This window comes from Cnephaeus nilssonii, assembly GCF_951640355.1.
Source record: "Cnephaeus nilssonii genome assembly, chromosome: 12".
Lineage (NCBI taxonomy): Eukaryota > Metazoa > Chordata > Mammalia > Chiroptera > Vespertilionidae > Cnephaeus > Cnephaeus nilssonii.
Genome location: NC_137083.1, coordinates 80,630,937 through 80,655,908, shown reverse-complemented (window position 1 = coordinate 80,655,908; position 24,972 = coordinate 80,630,937). Strand labels below are relative to the sequence as shown.

General features: G+C 43.0%; 1 protein-coding gene across 6 annotated transcripts in view; it reads left to right on the top strand.

Moving 5' to 3' along the window:
• LMBR1 (limb development membrane protein 1) overlaps positions 1-24,972 on the top strand; it is a 128,365-nt gene that overhangs the window by 26,379 nt on the left and 77,014 nt on the right. The gene's annotated exons all lie outside the window — the stretch shown is intronic.

Here is a 24,972-nt window from a genome sequence, read left to right as displayed (position 1 = left end):
TCCTTAGAAGCAGTGCCTCCCTGTGCTGCCTGCACGTAACCCAGGCCCACGCCTTCTCCGCTGGCAGCTGACTGTGGGGCCCTCCCCACGAGGCAGGGTGCAGGCGGGAGAGAAGGATGGAGACCAGGGGCATTTGGGCCAGTTCCTCACCTAGCTCACTGGTGCCTTCAGGCCTGTCAGGCCTCATTACACATGTGCCACTTTCCTTTGAGGGCGGGGGGTGCCATGCATGCCCCGCTTTGTGCCTGGTGGGTCAGATGACACCCTGTTCACGCTGAGCAGCTAGGTCGCCTGGGAAGCCATGGGCAAGTGTTTAGTCTCTGTGGAGGCCCAGGGGCTGCAAGAGCTGTTTCTCAGATGGAGGGTAGTTATCCACACAGGATAGAGGGCTTCACTCCAAATCCTACAGGCCTGCACTGTGCTTCACCCACTGGTGCTGTCCAAGGCTCCACACAGCACCCACGTCCACCTTGACACTCCAAGCATGGGGGGCTGCTGGCTCATGTGGCCCAAGGGCAGAGCACAGCCTGGCCCGTCGCAGAGCTTCCTCTCGTGTTGGCCCCACTCGCAGCCTTGCTGGCCACATGGCAAAGGCGCCGAGGAACACACCCAAGTGAGGAATGTTACCTCCAAGATCCAAAGAGGCCACTAGACATGTGGGTTAGTTTTGGTGGTAGGAGGGTCAGGTGCAACAATATCTCCTTCTCCCGGGAAGGGCTATCTCAGGGTGCCCAGACCCTGACCCCTAGACATCACTGAGGTAGAAGGCCCTGAGTTTGTTGGATTTCTTTCCCACCTCTGACACACAGATGTATTGCCCACACATCGAGAGCGGTTGCTACTTCTTGCTCACCAGGTCCAGTCAGCACGGTGTCGTCTGTGTAATGGGCCTGGATGATGGGTGTGGAAGGAAAGGCGATCAGATCCCTGCAAACTGCATTGTGACTCAGGCCTGTAGAGCTGTGGGCCCCGAGGTGGGCAAACTCTGTCTGGAGGCCTTAGGGACAGCGCCGGAGAAAGGCAGCCACAGTAGTACAAACGAGAGCCTGTGTTAGTTTGCTTAGGCAATGACCCACATCTGGTACAGCAGCGGCAGTAGGCGGCCGTGGCCTGACCAAGCTTACGATGACCCACTGTCCCCCCCGTGGTCCATCTGTCTCAGGGTCTTTCACATCCCCAGGGCACCGATTGCTGTGTGCTTTCCTTCCTGGTTGGATGCAGTTCTGCCATTTGTACGGCAGTAGCCTCGCTCCCCAGCCAGGGACAGTGTGGGGTTCTGCCCACTGCTAGTGTGGCCAGTTCTGCATCCGGAACTGGGATATGACCACAGAACGGGCTCAGGGACCCACTGTGAGACCTGTGAGACCTCAGATAAAACTCCCTGTCCACCTGACTTCCCTAAGTCCCCACTCTGACTGGGGACCACAGTGATGTGGGTCTCCTGGAATTAGTGTCAGCTCAGAGCCAGTGTTTAGTAGCCCCGAAAAGTGTGACTTTTTCCTTCTCCCAGTGCAGTTATGTCATCCATGTTCATTTGCCAATCATTTACCATGATTGACAGGTGTGGGATTTTCTTGAATTGTTACTTGTCTTTTCTTTGTTAAACCTTTCATGAATTTATGAAAATTCTTTTGAGGGCTCACAATATGTGTTAAAATGTCAATCTCCCGCGGAGCACCAATTCCAGTGCTTTTACACTGAAAATGCTCAATAATGATTCATTGATCGAATGAGTAAAAGTTACTAATTGTATCATTAGGAATACTTGGTAAGAGTGAACTTAATTTGAAAAGAAACTTAATAGCTTATCCTATAAAATTGTCTATATATGTTTTTGGTTGATTGTGCCTTTAATGTATAAATCACAAATGCTTCAGTATGCATAAGTAAACTTCCCTTGGTTAAATACACTGTTTGGATTTTGGACATATGGGGTTGAGGTGTTACATGTTAATCAGATTACCTTGGGATGACACTTCCTTTCTCTGGGCCAGAATTTAGCAACATAAAACAATAAAATGTTAATCTTAGTTCTAAATCTCTGCATTGTGAAGCAAGATGTATCTCTTTCTGTAAGGAGAAAAGCATTAGAACAGCCTGAAGCATGCGATACACAGAAGTGGTGCTGAGGCTGGAGTGAGGCAGGATGGTGGGCCGCTGGCAGCCACTGCTCTGGCCCGGGGTCTTTGCTGCTTGGCAGCACGAGGCTGTGGGGCGAGTCCCATTGTTGTCTCAGTTCGGGCCATGACATGCCAGCAACTGCAGTTTATGGTGGGATGGTACAGGGGAGTAGAGATGACAAATTAAAATGGTAGCTAAACCTTAGTTACTTTTATTGGTATGTATCAATATTAAATGGTAAAATTGGGCAGAAAAAAAGAAAGTATACATTTGTATTCACTATCTGTATCTTGTATGTTAAATATTAAGAAAAATAAGAAACTCTTCAGTTCAATAAATTGAAAAATGATGATATAACTGTTCATGGATTTTCCTTTGGGTGATGAAAACATTTGGAACTAGATAGAGGTGGTGGTTGCACAACATTGTCAATGCACCAGATACCACTGAATTGTTCATTTTAAAGTGCTAATCCTATATAATAAAAGCCTAATGTGCTAAGTGTCCGGTCATCCGGTTGTCTGTTCAACCAATCAAAGTGTAATATGCTAATGATATGCTAAGGCTGCTTAACCGCTTGCTATGATGTGCACTGACCACCAGGGGGCAGACAGTTGACCGGTTGGCCAGTCACTATGACATACACTGACCACCAGGGGGCAGACACTCCAATCGGTAGGTTAGCTTGCTGCTGGGATCTGGCCAATTGGGACTGAGCGAGATGGGCCAGACACGCCCTGGAGCCCTCCTGCGGTCCCTCCCTGGCTGGCCAACCTCCTTCGCCCCCACCCAGCCCCGATTGTGTACCGGTGGGGTCCCTTGGTCTGGCCTGCACCCTCTCACAATCCGGGACCCCTTGGGGGATGTTGGAGAGCTGGTTTCAGCCCGATCCTGCAGGCCAGGCCGAGGGACCCCTCTAGTTGTATATAATGTGAGTTTAAAATGAAAATAAAACCCAAACGACGACACATCCTGGAAGGTAGGAGAATGGTGGTTTAAAATTGCAGCTTTCAAGTCAGGAAATAATTCTTTAGTTACTGAGGCATTTTTCCCTGAGGGGTCCAGTTTTTGCTAAGCTATTCATTCTTTCTTGTGACCAGGGAGAAACAGACTTATAATGTGATTGCCCAGTTTGAGGTTCACTCTGCTAAAAGATAACCACAGTGACTCTGACTAATCTTTGTGAAGTACGTGTTCTGATTTATCAACAGGAATAGACAGTAGCTGTTTTGGGCATCCTGAAGGACAGTATAAAATCCACTTTTGTTTTATCCATTTTCACATTCCACAGAAGATTAAAAAAAATTCATACTTTATTTATTTAAATATATTTTTATTGATTTCAGAGAGAAAGGGAGAGGGGGAGAGAGATAGAAACATCAATGATGAGAGAGAATCATTGATTGGCTGCCTTTTGCATGGCCCCACTGGGGATCGAACTCGCAACCTGGGCATGTGCCCTTGATCGGAGTCAAACCTAAGACCCTTCAGTCCACAGGCTGACACTCTGTCCACTGAGCCAAACCAGCTAGGGCAAAAAAATCCATACTTTTAGAATCTATTTATACTTATGTATAAATATTAAAAGTCAGCCAATTTAATGTACCTTTGTTAGTTAAATGTTACCAACAATTTCTATTAATTAAATTTTGGTAGATCCAAACAGTGGAGTGCTTTCTTGGCCAGGATAGATAATGGTGTAGATGAGTATTTATTGATACCGAAAAATATTGAAAAAGTGTTTTTCTCTGGTGGGTAGGATAATATGATATAAAGTTTTAATTTGGTATTTACATTGAGTAATGTTTCTACAGTGAGCACATGTTGCTCCTTTGGTATAAGAAAAATGCTATCTATATATATAAAACCCTAATATGCAAATAGACTGAACGGAGGAACAGCCAAACAACCGGTCGCTATGACATGCGCTGATCACCATGGGGTGCGTGCTGAACATGGTGGGCATCGGCAGCAGGAGGCAGAGTGCGGAACATGGCGGGCGTTGGCCGTGGCGGGATGGTGGAACCGGTGAGCGGGGCCCCAGACCAAGGCGGGGCGCTGGTCGCTGTCATTGGGATGAGCCTCTGGTAGTTACTGAAAATTCTTTGCTCCGTGCGCCACAGTCCCGCCCAGCGCTCACAACTGCTGCTGGCGGTGGCCCCTAACGCTTGGCACTGTCAACGGATGCGAGCGGCTGCTGCCAGTCCCGATAGCCCCTGAGGGCTTCTCCACCTCCCCCTGCTCCTGAGGGGCAATCAGGGCAGCAGCTGCCATTCGCACCCACTGCCGGTACCAGCCCCACTCACACCCGCTGCTGGCGCTGGCCCCAATCGCTCCACGCCGTCAGCAGGTGAGAGTGGGGCCAACACTGGGAGTGGGGATGCCAGCAGACGGGTCCGTGGGCCAGGTGGGGGCACAGAGGATGGGCCCGAGACCTGCCCCTGTGCCCACCGCAGCCTGCCGCCCACAGTTCCTTTCAGGGTGCACGAATTGGTGCACTGGGCCCCTAGCATTAATATAAAAAATTTCACAGCTCATTGCTAAAATTGTTCTTTATTTGTTGTTTTCTAAGCAAATAAACAGAAGCTGTTCTAGTTCTGAAGTTCTCACAATACTGACTCTTCAAACATAAACTTGTCTTTTAAAGCTTATGCTTTCTTGGTAGAATTTAAAAAATTACTTAGTCCCTTTTTGACAATTCCATTGAAATATTGGTTTTAACTTAGTTTTGTCATTTTGGAAATTATTGACAAAGGCTGAACTCAGATTCATTTTCTTGTTTAAATTTGTTGAGTTTTCCATGTGATGAAAGGTGGGAGCTTATGTGCCTCACAGTGGTGTATATTGTCTTTTGAACTATTCTGTGACTCCAGCAGGTGGAGCTAGAAGTTAACACATCCTGTGGTGATCTGGCATTCTGTCAGATGTGGTTTAGTTTGGCTTTAAACTAAGTATTTGGGGATTATTAAATAATCTTTGTTTAAATTCAGATACTTCTTTCAGGAATAGGCATTGGCTGTCTTTCAAAAAGGTTGTCATTGATACTGATTTAGACAAACTATGAGGATTCTGAATTTTTAGGATTCTACTACTGTATTGGAACATGTAATTTTAACTTTGTGAAGTGGGGAAATTTGACTAATATTTCTTTTTATCTACAAGTTGACATGTAATAAAATAAAGGCAGTGGTAGCATGTTATGTTTATTAGCCCTAATTTTTAATTTAGCAATGCTTTATCAAATTATAGGCTATTCTTAGGAACATTATGTGTGTATATCTGATGTACATTTGTAAGATGCTGGGAACTTACTAAATTTTAGACAATTGTTAAGAATATAATTACTACTTGGGAATGTATGATAGATCTATTATTTTTCTGTATATTAGATCTTCTCACAGTAACTTTAGCTTTCTATATGTTTGTGTGTTTTTTTTTGTTTTTTTATTTTTTGCTGGTCACGAAATTTTATTTATTTATTTATTTTTAAATTTAATAAATCTTTTTTTCCCCCAGTAACAATTCTTCTGAAAAGTGCCCATATACAAAGCTTTTTTTCTTTTTTTTTTGTTATCCACTCATTTATTTTTTTTGTCTTTTTTTTTAATTACTTTATTAAGGTATCACATATTTGTCATCAACCCCCTCCCCCCGTTCCCTTCCCAAACCCCCCCACACGCAAGCCCCCCTCCCCCTGTTGTCCGTGATCACTGGTTAGGCTCATATGCAAGCACACAAGTCCTTTGGTTGATCTATCTCCCTTGTCCCCACCCTCCCCTACCTTCCCTCTGAGGTCTGACAGTCTGATCAATGCTGTTCTTGTTCTTCAGTCTATGTTGTTCATCTTTTCCCCTAGATGAGTGAGCTCATGTGATACTAGGAATACACTTATAGGAACCGAAAATGAGACAAGCAATAATAGTTATGCTGAGAGGCAAATGAATCAGTCTATAGTGAGTTTCTTTCTGGGCCAACAGTTCTTTTGAGTCCCGGTTTCTATGTCCAACAGTTGTTAATGTGTTCATAACAGCAATGATATTTCAGTTCTGGATGGTGGACAAATGGTGGTATTGCAGGTCCGACCCTCTCTGGTTTGTTCCTGGGCAATCTGCAGTGACGCATATCTGCTGACTGCTAGTATGGCAGGGCATCGTCAGCGTCTTCCATCTCTGGACTGTTTCTCTTCTGACTTCATGGCTGGAGCACTCCTGTCAATTCCTCTCTGTTGCAGGAATCCACATGTCTCGGAGTTGTTTTCTGAAAATATACAAACATATTCTCGACCAAAAGTTAATAAAGGAATATTTAATTTAATAAATCTTTATTGTTCAGATTATTACAGTTGTTTCTCCTTTCCCCCCCCATATCTCCCCTCCACCCGGTCCCCCCCCACTTCTGCCCTTACCTCCCCCCCCCGTTGTCCTTATCCATAGGTGTATGATTTTTGTCCAGTCTCTTCCCGCACCCCCCACACAGACACCCCTTTCCCCCTGAGAATTATCAATCCACTCCGATTCTATGGTCCTGATTCTATTATGTTCACCAGTTTATTCTGTTCCTCAGATTTTTAATTCACTTGACTTTTAGATTCACTTGTTGATAGATATGTATTTGTTATTCATAATTTTTATCTTTAGTTTTTTCTTCTTTTTCCTCTTTTTAAAGAATACCTTTCAGCATTTCATGTAATACTAGTTTGGTGGTGATGAACTCCTTTAGCTTTTTCTTATCTGCGAAGCTCTTTATCTGCCCTTCAATTCTGAATGATAACTTTGCTGGGTAGAGTAGTCTTGGTTGTAGTTTCTTGTTATTCATCACTTTGAATATTTCTTGCCACTCCCGTCTGGCCTGCATAGTTTCTGTTGAGAAATCAGCTGATAATCGTATGGGTGCTCCCTTGTAGGTAACTAACTGTTTTTCTCTTGCTGCTTGTAAGATTCTCTCTTTGTCTTTTGCCCTTGGCATTTTAATTATGATGTGTCTTGGTGTGGTCCTCTTTGGATTCCTTTTGTTTGGGGTTCTGTGCACTTCCTGGACTTGTAAGTCTATTTCTTTCACCAGGTGGGGGAAGTTTTCGGTCATTATTTCTTCAAATAGGTTTTCAGCGTCTTGCTCTCTCTCTTCTTCTGGCACCCCCATAATTCTGATGTTGGTACGCTTGAAGTTGTCCCAGAGGCTTCTTACACTATCTTCAACTTTCTGAATTCTCTTCTCTTCTTGCTTCTCTGGAGGAGTGTCCTTTGTCTCTTTGTATTCCAAACCTTTGACTTGATTCTTGCGTTCCTCTAGTCTGCTGTTGGGTCTCTGTATAATATTTTTTATTTCAGTCAGTGTATGTTTAATTTCTAGTTGATCCTTTTTCATATCCTCGAGGGTCTCATTAAATTTATTGGCCTTTTCCATGAAATTCTTGAAAAACCTTATAACCGTGGTTTTGAACTCCATGTCCATTTGTTTGTTCTCCTCCATTTCTTTCGTATGTGATCTGTTTCCTTGCCTCCTCATTTTCGCTGCTTCCCTGAGTTGGTAGGGTAGCTTTGTGTACTAGGTGTCCTATTGGTTCAACGGGTCAGCCTCCCAGTTACCTGAGGTGGGCACTCTCGGTGTACCCCTTTGTGTACTGTGTGTATAGCCTTGTTGTAGTTAAGTCTTGATTGTTGTTGGTGTCACTGGGAGGAATTGACCTCCAGGCCAATTGGCTGTGAGGACCTGCTGTGTCTATAACGGAAGAATTGCTGTGCTGGAGACACGTTTATGGGGCAGGACTTGTTGCAGTAGGGCTTTGGTGCTCACTGAGTCTGCCTTTTGAATGTGTCCCTTATGAGAGTGGTTGAAATCTGGTGTCGTCTCACACCGACCACTAGATACACTAGTTTCTGGATCTCCAATGGGGTGCAGGTCAGCTACTGTCTGAGGCCACTCAGCAGGAGCTACAGCAAGAACTACAGTTTTCTCCTCTTTGCTTGGGCTTTGGTGGTTTTGGAGCAGTCTGACTGGAGTTGCAGTTTATTTGGTTAAGCTTCCACAGAACAGGCCATTTATATGCAAAAGTTGCTGTGTGGAGCCTGGGCGGGTTTGTAGAATGTGCGGGTTGGGGTCTCAGGGCGGGGCAGGGCGGGGTCTCAGGGCATCACTAGGCTAGGGCGTGGCAAACGGCGGTGGCTGCCGTCAGCAGTCTCTGCCTTTCCGCGTTTCCAAGTCCCTGTGTCCCGCGCTCCAGCGCAGTAAATAATGATTGCTGGGTGCACCTCTGCAAAAAAGTCACTCTCACTTTCCGACCCGATGGTCGAGAGTCCAGCTTCTCCCCATAGGCGTCTGGGTTCCCCACGTGTCCCCAGAAATTGGATTTCAGAGTGATCGGGAGCTTGTCTCCCTTCTGGTTGAAAAAAATCCGCGTGCCCAGTCGCCCACCACCAGCCTGATTCGCGCGCCTTCGTACCTCAGCTTTTCAGTGTTTGTGCTCCTTTCTCTTTCCTTCTTAGTTGTAAATCTTCCACTCAGCCAGCTTTCCTGTGGTTCTGGGTGGTAGACATTTTGTCTTTTAGTTGTAGTTTTGAAATTGTTGTGTGAGGCGGCAGTTTAGTTGTTTACCTTTGCCGCCATCTTGGTTCCTCTCTAGCTTTCTATATGTTGTGAAATTGATAATTAAGTTAGCATAAGTTAAGTCTAAAACATTCACATTTATTTACTCTTGTTAATAAACTTTAATTTTTTGCATTTAATTATTTGGACCTTGAAAAAGCTTTTTATGTGAATGATTAGGTAGGATAAAACCATCACCTCTCAAATTCTTGAGAGCTTGTTTGGAGGTTCTAGCAGGGGAGCGCAGCTACTCGTATACCCTTGACCAAAGACCGGTCCTCTCCTCTGGGGGGAAGGTCGTCCTCTTCGACCGAGCGCGCAGCTTCGGGAGGGACGCACATGGATCGGTGAGGGAGGAGGGGGACACCCGCCTAGCCAGCCAGATCAGCCGAATCAACCCTGGCGATCAATGGGGTGACAGATGTCGCAGCCAGATCGCCCTCACATCCAACCTCTCAAATTCTTAGTGTTAAGTGAATATTTCTTGCAAAAATAAATGCAGTCATGTACAGCTTAACGGCTGGGATATGTTCTGAAAAATGCGTCCTTAGGCGTTTTTGTTGTTGTGTGACCATCATAGCGTGCCTCTGCACAAACCTAGACGGTACAGCCCACTGTACGTGGCACGGCACAGTGCTCCAGGCTATCCGCCTGTCAGCCTATCACTGTGCAAACGATGCGAGATTGGAGCAGGTCTGAGAGAAATGATGCCATTAGGAGACACGATCAGATAAACACGAGATGTGTGAGGCTGCCACAGGCTTTCTTTTACAGCAGACTTTCTATTTACGCGTAGAAGGAGTGCATCCTAAAATAACATTAAAAGTATAGAACATACATGAAGTGGTACTGTAGTTGTTTATTATTACCAAGTACTATGCACTGTACATGATTGTATTGCTGCACTGGGATATGACTGGCGGAGAGATATGTGACGCGTTGCGACGTTAAGATGGCTGCAAGGTCACTGGGTGATAGGAGTTTCTCGCTCCATGACCATGCGTGGCCTCCTGTGTATGTATGATCACTGACCAGTGCGTTGAGATGTGGGCTGGGCGGCACAGGGAGGTTCTAGATCAAGCATGTCAAACACACAAGCAGGCTGTGAGTTTGACACGCTTGATCTAGATTATATCCCTTCTGAGAACCAGCAGTCATGTTGAGTCTCCAGGGAAAGAACAGGTCGGGGGAAATAACATTTAAATTCTATATAATGTATATTTAAAGTTCCACAGGTAAAAGAAGGCACCCAATTTCCTGACAGGCTAAACCAGTTGGTGTTCAGACAGTACTCATTGATGGTCTTTCTCCCTGGTCCAGCGGACACTCTGCTTGTTAATATCCACGGGAGCAGATGTCTTTGAGTCGCCATTCATAACTGCTTTGTTTTCCGTGCGCTGGCTGGTCAGAGGAGGTGCTTTTATTGCTGTGTGAGCTTTTGCTCCAGGCAGAGTTTTATATCTTAACTTTTGACTTCCAGAGAAGAATTTGAATTTGTAGTTTTCACGTCATGAAAGCGGCATGTATGATCAGAAAGATAAATTCTGGACGCCTGTATATTTATAGATCACTAACAACAAAGAGCCTCCTTTTGTGCTATGCATGACAGTTATTATTTCAAATTGCAAAAACTAAATGAAACCCCCCCACCCCCAGTTATAGAGCAGCGTGGACTCTAAGCATCAAGGGTTTGCACTCCTGGTTGCACCTTGTTGGGAGCAGTCGTTGGAGCTCCCTGCCACGTGCTAACGTGCGACCTCACTCAGGCCGGATTCGAGCTGTGCACCGGGGAGACCAGAGAATTGTGTGGGCTGTGTGCCTAGGGCCCCAGGCATGCCCAGCTCCGGTCAGCTCTGCTGCCCTCTGCCCTGTGACATAGGGATATGGAGAATTTTGAGTTTCACAACGGGGTTTAAATATATGTTTCATGATTTTGAAGGGTTTTTGCGCCTTAAAAAAACAGAATATGTAGAAGAGCAGGAAGAAAAAAAATCATTGATAATTTTACTATGTTCACATTGTTAATAGTTTGGTGTCTTTCTTTGCATTTTATTTTCTATGCCAATTTTTGTCATTGTTTTTATATTTGTTAATGTCATGAGCATTAGGTTTTTATTGATAAGTTTTTTTGGTGTAATTAATGATAACCTTTAGGGAAAGGGATGGGAGCTAATTTTAGTTGTAACTGGCATCACTTTCTTGTCTTGATCTGATCTAAATGCTGGTAGGCATTAGAATTTTTCAGTGTTTTGGCCACTCGCTGTGTTGAGACAGGGCGGGCTGAGACCCTGAAAGCGTTTAACTCTGTGGTGGATCGTTTCTCTGTATCCTTCACAAGAGCCCAGCAAGTTAGGATACAGCCTGTTTATACAGGAGGAGGCAGGGTACGGAGTGGACGGCTGCAAACCAACTGGTCAGACAGACGGACAGACAGTGCTGTCAGGATGGGGAAGGTCGCTCAGTCACAGCAGTGTGAGTGCCTTGTTCTGTTGGAGGACATATAGTACACAGTACAGACCTACATTAAATGCTTTATTGACGTGGGATGTGTTTTAAAAAGAGGTTTTGGTGTCTTAAGGTGTGGGTGTACGTGTGCACACAAATGACTCCACACATAGGTGAAACCTGTAAACCCACTGATCCAAGAAGCTCACCAGCCCAATGTGCAAGAAAGCCCCGTGTACAAGAAACTATGCCAGGCCATGAAATCGGCCAGGACCAGTGATAAAGAGAACCTTGGAAGCATTCAGAGAAAAGGACATGTAAGTGCAGAGGAGCAAGGATAAGAATTGGCATTTTTCTTGTGGGGAAGAAAGCCAGTCCATCCTAAACCTGCCAACCTAAATCCAGTGAGAACATTTTTCCAAGACAAAGGCAAAAACGGCAGTGTCAGAAATGCAGAAGCTAGAGATTCATCACCAGCAACCACTCCAGGAAGCAGTGCTGCAGTAGCACAGAGGGAGGAGAGAGGAGCCGCTGCCCTACACCAGCATGCCGTTTGCTGGTGAACATAGACGTTTTCCTTTGTCATTTGTCTTATTAAAAGAAGATTGATTGTTGAAATAAAAAATAGTAGCAGTGTATTACGAGTTGTATAACATGTACAAATAAAACATGTAACCACAGCAGCACAGAGGCGGGAAGAAGGAAATGGAAACACACTGGTATAGGTCTGTGCTGCCCACGAAGTGACACTACGGGAGGCACAGTGTGTGGAGTTAGAGGTGTGCACGGTAACCCCCAGTCCCTGAAACAGCTCAGCAGGGAGGTGCAGTCAGAAAGCAAATAAAGAAAACAAAGTGGAGTCATAGCAAAGAGCTAGTACAAAGGAACACAGAAAAGGAAGGAGAAGGGAAGACAGAATAGTGGATGGATAGAAAACAGAGCAAGCTGATAGCCTTGAACCTGACCACATCAGTGGTCTGAACGCCCCAGTTAGAAGGCAGAGATGGACAGATTGATAAAAAGGAAGACACAAGTAGATGCTGCCTACAAGAAACCACTTGAACTAGAAAGACACAAATAGGTTACCAACAATAGGAGAAAAAGGTATACCCTCCTAATGCTAGCAAAAAGAAAGCCAGAGTAGGTATATTATTAGCAGAAAAGAGTAAGGAATAAAGAAGATCATTTCATAATGATGAAGGGGTTCATTCATCAAAAGAACATGATAAACATTTATCTACCTAATAAATATTAAATATGTGAAGCAAAATTACAGAAATGAGTAAGTTAACAGTCAACATCACACCTATATTCAGATATATCTATATCCCTTTTTCAATAATTGACAGAACAAGTAGGAAGGAAAACTTAAGGAAATGGAAGACTTGAATAATACTCTTAACCAACTTGACCTAATTTACATTTATTAGCACTTCCTGCCCAACGGTAGTCGAACACATTATTTTCAAGTACACTCGGAGCATTTATTAAGACAGCCACACCCAATGGCATAAATAAGTCTCAATACTTTAGAAGGATTTAAGATTTGTTCTCTGACAATGCTGAGATCAAATGGAAATCAGTGACACAGCATATCTGGAAAGTGCCTCAAGTCTTTGGTAACTAATTATCATACTTCCCAATAGCGCGTAGGTCAAAGAAGAAGTAAAAAAGGAAATTTGAAAGTACTTTGAACTGAATAAAAATGGAAAGAAATCATTTCAAAATGTTTACAACACTGAAATGCATGCTTTAGAAAAGAAAAAGGGCCCAAATTAGTTCCTACAGTTTCCACCTTAGGAAACTAGAAAAAGGAGAGCAAGTGAATCCCAAAGGAAGAAGATGGGATATTAGAAAAGACAAGAGTCTCCTGAGAAATCAGTGAAATAGAAAACAGAAAATATAGAAAATAGAAGATCAATATCATTGAAAAGCAAAAATAATGAAAGAGAAAACGCCAATGATTAATATCAGGAACAAAAGAGGGTGACATCACTACACATCCTTCAGCTATTAAAAGAATAATTAGTGCATATTATGAACATTGTTATTACAGTAAATCCAACAATTTAGAGAAATGAAAAAATTCCTTGAACAGAATAACCGAATTCCTTTCAGACATTGTGGAAATGCTACAAATATTTTCATAAGTAAAACTCAAGGACAAGAGGGCTTCACTGTCAGCCCTACCAAATATTTAAGGAAGAAATAATTCCAGTTCTACACAGACCTTTTCAGAAAATTGAAATTAACCAAAGATCTTATATGCATACTAGAGGCCCGTTCCATGAAAGTTGTGCACTGGAGGGGTGTCACTCAGCCTGGTCTGCCCCCTCTCACAGTCCGGGAGCCCTCAGGGGATGTCCTACTGATGGCTTAGGCCCGCTCCCCATGGGAGGCTACTGGGCTAATCAGGTGAAGGCGCTGCCCCCATCACCCCACTGCTGCTGCTACTGCTGGCAGTGGCAGCTGCAAGGCCTGAGCCCCGGGCCTCGCAGCCACTGTGGCTTTGTCCGGATCGAGGTCTGGAAGATTTCTGCCCTAATTAGCATATTACCCTTTTATTAGTATAGATATGCATAACCCCTGGATACACGGAAAAATACAGTAATTTTCACCCAATTCCAGTTCTATAGTGGAGAAAACAGGAAGAACAACTCCTTAAGATGCCAAAAAAGAAGAAGGTCTTAAGAGGAAAACCAGCAAAATATTTAAAATACTGATTTCTTAATTTTGGGTTGGAAAAGTGGGGGGCGTCTTATGCATGGGGGGAGGGGTCAGGCTAGAAGGGGTCAATGGGGAAAATAAGGGTACATCTGTATTACTTTCAATTATAAAGATAAACTTAAAAAAAGGAAGAAAAAGAAGATGAGGGGACACTTTCTAACTCATTGCCAGTATTAGCCTGATGCCAAAACCAGACAGACATTACATGAAAACTATAGACCAATATCCCTTAGGAACATAGATTCCTAAATTCTAAACATAATAGCAAATCAAGTATAACAATATTTAAAAAGGAGAATAGATCATAACTTTTGAAAAAATTAGAGTGTAATTTATCATATTCACACACTAAAGAAGACATATGCTCATCACTGTTTATGTAGAAACATCATCTGACAAAATTTAGCATTCATTCCTGATAAAATCTCTCAGCCAACTGGGCATGAAAGGGGATTTCCTCATTCTAATAAAGAGCATCTAGGAAAACCCTACAGGTAACATCGTACTTAATAGTGAAAGACTGAATGTTTTTCCCCTGGGATCAGAAACAGGTCGAGGATGTCCCTCACCACTGCTACCCAACATCATTATGGGGAGTTTTAAAAAATAAAGAACATTCAGGTTAAAAAGGAAAACTATTAACAGGTGTTATGTCCATATAGAAATTCTGATGGGATTTATTTTTAAAAAGCTATTAGAACCAATAATTGAATTTTGCAAGATTGCAGGATACAAGATTAGTATACAAAACTCAATTGCATTTCTGTATGCTAGCAATGAAAACTTGGAAGTTGACTTAAAAACCAATGCCAGTTAAGTACAATGGCATAAAAAATATGAAATAGCTTAGGGGTGGTGACCTGCATGAAATAAACTGTGAACACCACTGAGAAATATTAAATGGAGAGATACACTGTGTTCATGGGTTAGAGGACAGTACACTTCCAATGTCTGTCCTCCCCAGATTGATCTGTGGATTCAACACAATCCTACTCAGAATCTCAGCAGACCATTTTTTGTAGAAATTGACAAGCTGATCTAAGATTCATAAGGGAGTTCAAAGAACTTAGAATTGACAAAACAACTGGAGGTCTTAGTACTTGACTCAAAGACTCTTTTAAAGCTGCAATAATTGAGACCACCTGGTGTCAGCATAAAGATAGACAAATAGCTGAGCTCATATAGAGTCCAGGAAAGGATCCACACATACATTGTCAATTCACTTTCAACAAAGGTGCAAGCTGATTTGGTGGAAAAGGGGTGTTTGCCACAAATGGTGTCAGAACAACTGGATAATCCTGCACAAAAATGATGAACTTCAATCCATACCGGATCATCTACAAAATGTGGTTCAAGAGGATTATAGACCTGAATGTAAATGTTAAAGCAGGAGCCCATGTAGGGAACCTTAGGAGGAAGCCTGTGGCACTGGACCAGGCTGTAGTTTCTTGGGTGGAAATTACTGTATTTTTCCATGTATAGGATGCTATTTTTTTTTCTAAAATCGTTAGACTGAAAAGCGAGGGGCGTCTTATACATGGAAGTCAGCCAAGGCGGGAGCCGCGCAGGTGTGCAGCTGCCCAGACCTTATCAAACAGGCTTCCTCCAATCACGAGCCTTATTGTTACTGACGTCAGCTGATGCTGTAATTGGAGGTGGAGGTGGAGAGTGTGCAGATGCAACAGGAACCGAGCTTTCTGAGCCCATAAAGATGTCAGGATTAAAAAAAAAATAAATACCTGTAAGTGATTGTCTTACTCTGCAAAATTCAAATCAGATATGCAAAAGAGCATGGAAATAGAGCTGCAGAGAGACAATTTGGACCTCCTCCCGCTGAGTGTATGATCAGACAGTGGAGAAAACAGGAAGAACAACTCCTTAAGATGCCAAAAAAAGAAGAAGGCCTTAAGAGGAAAACCAGCAAAATATTTAAAATACTGATTTCTTAATTTTGGGTTGGAAAAGTGGGGGGCGTCTTATGCACGGGGGTGTCTTATACACGGAAAAATATGGTACCCTTTAAAGCAAAAAAGAGACTTAATAAACTGGACTTTATAGAGACAAAGACATTTTGTTCTTTGAAATACTGTTAAGAGGATGGAAAGACAATGCACAGTCTGGCAGAAAATGCCTGTGGCTCACTTCTCTGATCCAGGACTTGTGTTCAGAGCAGATAACGAACTTGCCACACTGTAACAGGGGAACAGACAAACCAGGAACAGATTCAAAGAGACATCACCAGGCAGCAGATTCAAAGAGACGTCACCAAAGACTATAAGCATGTGGCAAACAAGTTTACGAAGAGATGTCATAGCCTTACTTATTAGGGAAGTGCCAATTGACGCAATAATGAGCTACCACTATACACTCACTAGAATGGGCAGAGACCAAGGAGACAGCTCACACCATATTTTGGCAAAATGCGAGTGAAATTTGAACTCTGCTGCTGGAAATGTAAAATTATATAACCACTTTGGAAAACTTTTCAGAAGTTTCATAAAATGTTAAACATCCACCTGCTATGCAATCCAGCCACTTTCTGCCCACATATTTACCCCAAAGATATGAAAGCATATGTCCATATAGAGTCCTGGGCATGGAGCCTGCAGCAGCTTTTGTGGTAAGAGCCACACATTGGCAACGACCAGGGAGAGTTTGCAGATGAATGGTGCAGTGTGAGAGCTGGCTTCCATGGATTCGTATGGAGGGGCCACCGACTGATACATGTTACAGTGTTGGAAAGGCACAGAAAGCTGTGCGGGCGATAGAAGCCTGATAAGACGATATCACACACACCGTGGATATAAAACTCTAACCTGTGCTGTCTTCTCTGAGCTTAGTGCGGATGTGGTGGCTGCCGGGAGGAGGGCTGGGAGTGTCAGGTGGTAGTGATTATAAAGTGGGAGGAGGAAACAGGTGTGTGTGTTCATTATCTTGATTATGGCAATGCTGTCACTGGTGAGTACTTATGTCAAAATTTATGAAATTTTACACTTTCAGTATGTAGTTTATGTCAGTTATAACTTGGTGAGTTGGTTAAAATTAATATTTTTAATTTTTATCTGTGTTGTGATTCCCTTCATTGTGCATTGACAATGGAGAATTATTCTCATTCTACCTTAGTTTGGCCCATGAGCTTTTACTCAGAGGGTGTTTCCTGGTTTGTAGGGAGTGGCTATTGGGTCAAGCCTCGGACTGACCTGTGGCAGGGCCACAAACAAGTTCCAGCTTGGAGGCAGAGCCCTCTTAGCATAATTAAGCTTGACCTTATAGTCCTCCCTAGTTCCTTCCCCGGTAGCTAATGGGCTGTGGGAGGTGCAGCAAGTGCTGCCAAAACAAGTGAAACTCACAAGAATATTGTAACCATGTTTACCACTTCCTTGTTTTGCTTTGACTATAAAATACAGCCTCAGCTTGCAGGCTGGGTCTTTCTGTGTCCTCATCCAGGCACCGGAGATCCGCCGAGCCCCGGCTGTATTCTCTTGTCTGTCTTCTTTAATCTGTCACTGCCCCTCCTCAGGCTCACCCTTGGCCGTGCTGGCACGGCACATGTGGCGCCCAACATGGGGCCTGAGTACTGGGGAATTACAATTGCAGGGTGAAAGGACGCTCCAGTGAAGCAAGAGCAGAAAGCAAAAAGTAAGGTAAGGAGCACAGTTTAGTAATAGCTAGGCGTAAAACATGGGAAAAGGGATCTCTAAAACAATGCAAATTCTTAAATTTCTTAAGGTGTCAAAAGGTACTCTTTTAAATCAGGCTCAAGGAAAACGAGTGCCCTTGTCATCTTTACCTAGGTGGGCTCTTGTTTGAACTGCATTATGCCCACTTCGTGTTGAGGATCAAAAGTCTGTAACACCTAAGGCCCCGGATCCTCCGCCTCTAGTGTGGGAAGGCTCAACAGCTAGGGAAAGTGGGACTAACAGTCATCTTACAAAAGGACTCTTTAATGCTTTATCTGAAAATTACCATATGATGCCTTGGGACAGGAAGATTTTAGCAAAAATAACTTTAGATGCCAGTCAATGCTATGGAGAACAGAATATGATAAGATCTGTGATCAACAGGCTGAGATCAAGGCTGCATTCTGCCTGTAAGTCCCAGGCAATTTAAAAAACATCTGAAAGATCCATGAAAAGAACTCTGATTTATTAAGTCTTGTGTATGTGTTGTGGGCACCTGTCTGTTGATTGTTGTTTTATCTGTTTGTTGTTTGGTTTAATTTGTTTATTGTTAGTCTATTAAGCATGCCTTTAATTTAATTTTAAAGAAACAGTAGATGACCAGGCCATTACTAAATTTCCCCAGAGCAAACAGAATGTGGGAATGGGGAGAGAAAGAATATGAGTGGTACACATGGCTGATAACACAGGTTCTAAGAAAATTCTCTAGACAGAAGGAAGTAACTAAAAAAGGCCCCAGCCCATTAATTACTAGTCTTTTGGTGATCCTGTAAAATGGACGCCCACTCTCGGGAGTGTTATTAAAAGTCTCATTTTCGCCATGTTTTTATTTCCCAGTCCATCATTTGAAATTTGAATAGATGAGACATTTCTCACAATTTAGGTATATGTCTGGGATTTCTGTACCCATGGGGAGAAAAAGGCTAGCTTAAGAGAAGGCGCGCCCCGCCCGATTTTGGGGGGTCTTGAACTTATCCCTTCATGGATGCTATAGAATAAACCCCAAGACTGTTTTTCTTTAAAAGATGGCAAAAATGATACAAGGAAAATGTACAGGCTGTATTTGGGCAACAAGATTAGTGTTTCCATAATAAAGGGTAGTTCTTGAATAATAATGGACCGCATTCCAAGGTTGCCTCACTGGTCCCGGGCACTCCTGTTTTTATAAAATAAAATAAAAATAAAATAATACTTTAACATTAAAGCCACTGAAAGTATGTTATCTTTAAGGAAAAATGTGGCAGTTTTACATTCAAGTGGCTACGGGCCTGCTCCCTCCTCCCCTTGCCTTTTCGCCATGCCTCTACATAATTTTCCAAGCCCTTGGTAACTTAAGGACCTTGGAACATTGCTAAATTCAAAAAATTGTTAAATCTCTAGGTATTTTAAAATGACAAGGTACTGAAATGTCAGTCTGAGTTCGCCTCATGTGAAGAATCTAGAGGATAGAATTGAGTCTATTAATTGAATGTGCCTTGTGTTTTGTTTGAAATATATCCTAGAGATGTGGATATGTTGCTAGTCTGAGAAATGCTAGGTGTTTGGCTTGCCGGCTAGAGTTTGAGGCTTCTGGGAGTTTGGAGTTCAGGTTAGGTTGGGAGGAATGGTATGGTTGTGATGGCACAGTGCATGGAGTGTGGAGGTTCATCTTTGAGGGGAATGGTTCTTGTGTTTTCTCTGGAGAGACTGCTGGTTCGGAGTGTATTGTGGTCCTTATGTGTATTGCGTGTGGTGGAATTTCAACCTAGGAAATAGTATTTTGTTGGCCTAATTAGAGGATAAGGATTAATTCTGTGGTCTGAACCAAATTTTTAATGCTGAGACCAGTTTGAATTTAGTTGATGTCTTTCAGAAATAATTATAAAAAGTGTATAATATAATCTTTGGTTTATGTATATTTGATAGTCTTTCCAAGTTAAATTTCAAGACTTTAACCTAGAGATAGCTTTGGGATATTTCAAGGGCCCTGGAATGATGGAAGGATTTATTCTCTCCTCTTAAAAGAAATATTTTTAAACTAAATTAGGCCGATCTAATATACTCAAAATCACGTGGGAAGCTTTATCAAATAAAAATTAATAACTATGTTCTATTTAAATACATATAAGCAATTGGTTCTAACAAAGTACACAAAGAATACTGTTTAAAAGTAAATTTAAAAAGGAGAAATTTTAAAATCTCTTCCACTACTATTTACAAAGTAAATTAACAGTTATTATTCGGGCATTAAATCTCACCATTAATGAGATACCATGAAGAAAAAGAAAGTTACTTTTACTTGAGATGTATGCATTGCAGTATTGGCCAGCATGTTTCTCTCCTACTAGTTTTTCTGAAAAGCAACCAAGTTGGTGGTTCTGTTTAAAAGAAAGTAAAAGTTTTTAAAAGAAACTCCCTAAATGTGGCTTAGAGATTGCTCTGAGAAAAAATACAGTGGGAAATGCCCTTCAAATACCTAGGAACTGTACTTAAAAATCAAAGTATTAGGCCTCAGAAGGTAAGAAATATGAAAGGATTGCCTCAAGACCTTAAATGACTTTTAGAAATTATTACAGGACATTAATTAGTTAAGTAAGACCTTATCTAAAAATCTCTATGGGAGAAATGGCAGCTTTATTCAGTATACTTAGGAATCCTAAGAAAGTTTTTATTAAGTGTATACAAAGACCTACAGAGTAATTTTTCTAATTTCGTGGCTCGCATGTAACAGCAGTTTGCAATCATCTAAAAAATATAAATGACAAGTGGTTTGGGGCCATCTAGTAAATCCTGTCATCCCTAAACCAAGGACACTTAAAAGTAAATAATTTGCATTTTGCCCCCCTAACCAAAGCTTATGTCTGTATTCTCAAAAAGACTGATAGCAGCAAATTAGTGTCATTTACTGTCCACACCCTAGGACAAATAAAGTTAGAAAATAAACCTTATTTCAGACTAATTTAAATTGGCAAATTGAAATAAGTGTATGTGGCAGGGGAAACCAATAGTGGAAGGTTACCAGAGGCTTAATACTGTCACAAAGGCTTGTCTCTCACCTGGAGATTACTTATTATGGAAGTATTTTATCCGTGTTTGTGCTGATATTGGACCGGCCTACATTCAGGGAATGGGCCAAGATGCAGGAGAGGAAAGCATTGGGTAAATGAATGCCACAGGAGTGTATGTTCCCCTTCCCATGGGCTTGATGGGACTAATTTTAGGGAGAAGCAGTTTAACATTGAAAGGGTTTCAAGCTCTCCCTGGGGTGATAGATCAGGACTGTACTGGAGAAATTAAAGTAATGGCACAAACAATTAATACTATAAATCAGGTCTTATCAGAAACAAAAATAGCACAAATTCAAGGTCAGGCAATAGCAGAAAGAGCCAATTCTACTCTTAAAAAGCAATTATAAAACCAAAAAAAAGGGGGAGAAGGATGGTATGTGTTAAATTTTTTGAATTACGATGCAGAGAGTTGTACAGAGGCCGAAAGGCATCGGACCTCCAGTGCAATAGCCTCCGCTGAGTTAGTCCGGTGGAAGGATACACAAACCAGACAAGAGTTTTACCGGATCCAGTAATGATGTGGGGAAGAGGTTGTGTTTAGTATCTTTCCAGAAGGAGCAGCACAGCCAGTTTGGGTACCAGAGCGTTATGTGCATCACCACAATAGACCCAGAGAAGGTCCTTGTCCCTTCGTTCAAAAGACTGAGAGCTGCCCTGATGACAGCAAAGCAGAGGAAGAAGAAAACTGAAGGCTACGCAAGGGACCAAGGGACCAACATGGGGTCAGCTGAAGAAGTTAACAACTGAGGCCCAGCAGATGGCAGAAAAGCAGGAAGTGGAAGCTACTCCATCAACCATGTTTCTGGCTATGCTAGCATTGGTTAGCTGCCAGTCTTCTGTAAGGTCTTACACAGCCAAGTCCGAGGACTCTGAGTAAATATACACCACCAGCAAAAGAAACTTCCATTTTATAGCTGAAAATGTTAACATGTCTGTAGTTTGATTTCTCTCTTATTGCTGTGTTGCATTGGCATTGTTTTGTTATTGTTTTAATAGCCAGAGCTTTGTTCTTGCTGTTTAAGTTTTACTTTTATAGTAGCTTAAAAACAATAAAAGGGGGAGATGTAGGGAGCGGCTATAGGGTCAAGCCTTGGATTGACCTGTGGCAGGGCCACAAACAAATCCCAGCTTGAAGGGCAGAGCTCTCCTAGCATAATTAAACCTGACCTTGTAGCCCTCCCTAATTCATTCCTAATGGGCTGTGGGAGGTGCAAAGAGTGCTGCCAAAACAAGGTGAAACTCACAAGAACATTGTAACCATGTTGACCTCTTCCTTGTTTTGCTTTGACTATAAAATAAAGCCTCGGCTTACAGGCTGGATCTTTCTGTGTCCTCATCTAGGCATGGGAGATCCGCTGAGCCCCAGTTGTATTCTCTTTGTTTGTCTTCTTTAATCCTTCACCACCCCTCCTCAGGCTCACCCTTGGCCATACTGGCATGGCACACTGGTTAACATTTGGTGCTCAGACGTCATGCTTGTTCTGCCACTCAGGATGGATTCTTGGCCCTGGAGCCAGTGCTATGGGGGCACGGTGCCGCCCCGCTTGGGCGCCTGGCTCTGGGGAGCTGTGCTGTAGAGTGCAGGCATCTGTGAAGAAGATGAGGATGTGGAAATGGGTGCTGATGTTGCTAAAATGGGGCAGCACCTTGGGGAGAATGGCTGCCGTTTCCAGCTGTGGGCAAAGGCGTGTTTCTGAGCTTGAAGGCCATCTGTAAACTAGAGGGCTTGCCTTATCAGGAAGAGTTTGGTGTGGTGTCCAAAGCATCTGGAGCATGCCTGAGATGCTAAGGACTTAACAAGAGATAAAATACACTAACTTTTATCTCTTCAGCACAAATGATTTAAAACCACAGTTTCTCTGTTTCCCGCCAGACCTAACCAAAGCAACATAAAGCAGTCACTGTTCTCCAGCCCAAAGAATATAATGTGCTGTTAATCATCTAGATAATGCTCAATATCATTGTACTTCAGATCTGGAAGTAACTTACTTGGAAACCCTATGGAGGGAGGTCAAGTACTGTTGAGCAAAGTAGAGGACAAAGACCATGCACTGAAGTTTGTGAACTTGACCTGGAGGGCACAGCTTTGATTGAGGCCCATCAACTCTTAGGCCCGTGTGTGTAGATGGTGCCTATCCCCAGCATCTCTTGGGGGAGGGGAGAGATTGTTGTTGGACACGTGCAAACTGCTGGTGACAAAAAGCAAGAGCTGATACACCTGGCAGGAAGGGAGTAGGGAAGTCATCCTGCCTGTTAGCACCTCTGGGGATGTGGCTTACTAAAAGTAGCAAGTCATGAAGTGCTTTTGTGTGTGACAGGTGTGCTGATTGTCCTACGTGCATTATTCCACTTAGTTCTCAACACCACCTTAGGCAGGATCCTCGCCTCGCTTTATAGATAAGAACCTGTGACTCATTAGGTCTGGCACATGGACATGCTGGTGAGGCTGGAACCCAGTGTCTGACACTCCAGGTGGAGCATTGAGCCACCATCCTTTGAGCCCTTCCAGTTATTAATGCAATAAAACAATTGACTGTGTTGATAACCCCTTTGAATGAAGAAAAGGGTGAAGGTGTTGAAAGTTTGGAAAGTACTTTAGAACAATTTTTATTTTAAAAAATTCAAATTAAAGTTTTTCCCAAAAAATTTGTGGAACATTTTAGTTACTGCTAAGTTGTCAATTTCATTAAATTTGCCTACATTTTTGAATAAGAAACTGTAAGTTGAATTTTTAAATTCTGTCCCCTTACCTACTGAAGGTCAGTCTCTCTAGATCAGTGGTCGCCAGCCTTTCGGGCCTCGTGGACCACCGGCTGGCGACCGCTGCTCTAGAAGACCTCCACAGGACGATGGGCTCTTTTTGTTTGTATCCCATGCTGTTCCGATGGGGTTAGGGCGGCGAGGACTCACGGATGTTAATTTGTAACCACCACCTTGGTCCCCTGAGAACTCACGTGCAGTGTCTGGCGCCTGGATTGAGAGCTGCAACCGCAGAGGTTTGTTCTGCTCACTAGTGGCTGTGTCCCCAGCACCCGACGTCTGCGCCTTGGAAATCGGGTGGAAAGAAAGCAGGTGCCCGTTTCAAAAGCACTGACTTCTAATCGTAGCATAATTTTTATCTTTGACTCTGGATTTTGTAAATTTTATAAAGATTATAGCCATCATTTTGAAAATCAGTTTTAAATGTCAGTGTTTTATCTTATTTTAAGTTTTATTTTATTACTAGAGACCTGATGCACAAAATTCATGCAAGGGGCTTGGCCCTTACAGCCGTGGTGGCTTGCATTGGCCCTTGCAGCCCAGGCTTGGCCTGGAAGGTCGTCTGGAAGGACATCCAGAAGGACGTCCAGTTTAATTAGCATATTACGCTTTTATTATAGATTTATTTCAGAGAAGGGAGAGGGAGAGAGAGAGAAACATCAGTGACGAGAGAGAATCATTGATCAGCTGCCTCCTTAATGCCTCCTACTGGGGATCAAGCCTGCAACCCCGGCATGTGCCCTTGACCGGAATCAAACCTGGGACCGACGCTCTATCCACTGAGCCACACCAGCCGGGGCTCAGTTTTTTACCTTTAAAAAATAGGAAATGTTGGGCCAAGTTCTGTCTCAAGGACACACCTAAAGTTCTCTTTTTCCAAATTTATTCTTAGTTGCTTTTTACAGTGGTTTTCTAAAGGAGTATGGTATATGTGAGAAAGGGAAAAGGCTACGTGAGCTTTTCTTCCTTCTCTTTCCCACTTGGAGCGGCTCATTAAAACATCTGCGGTGTGGTGCTTTTTAAAAATCCCAGGCGCTGGCGCTGCCGCAGGCTGGCTGTGCGCCTCGGCCCGTCCGGTGGCCCGCCTCCACCGCTGTCGTGTTGGGCGGCTGCTGGGACGAGTAAATGAGTTCGTGTCATATCTGTAAATCACTTAGAATAGTGCTTGGCACATAAGGGCTCAATAAATGCTAATTATTACTTTTAGGGTTTTTATGGGGCTTAAATTAAATGAGATTATGCATGTAAAATGTTTAGTAGAGTACCTGGGATTTATTAAGTGCTCAATAAATGCTAGTGGCTCTAATGTAAATATTCAGGTGCCAATATGTCTAAAGAAGCCAATATGACCATGTCTGTGGGTCCCTGCACATGTCACATTGCAGTGACTTTATTTCAGGGTGTGAGGAAAAATTAATTCCTATCTTGGCTTGTACCAATAGGTACATGTTACAAAGCTGCACACAATTTAAATAGGTAATTACTTTCTGAGTCTACGGTTAGGTCATTTGTTAGGCCACTCTTCAAGTTTATGTTTATGTTACTGTTAGAAAGCACAGCGCTCTAATGCCACAGTGTAGCATGGTCATTTCTCTGCCGAGCGTGTCCGT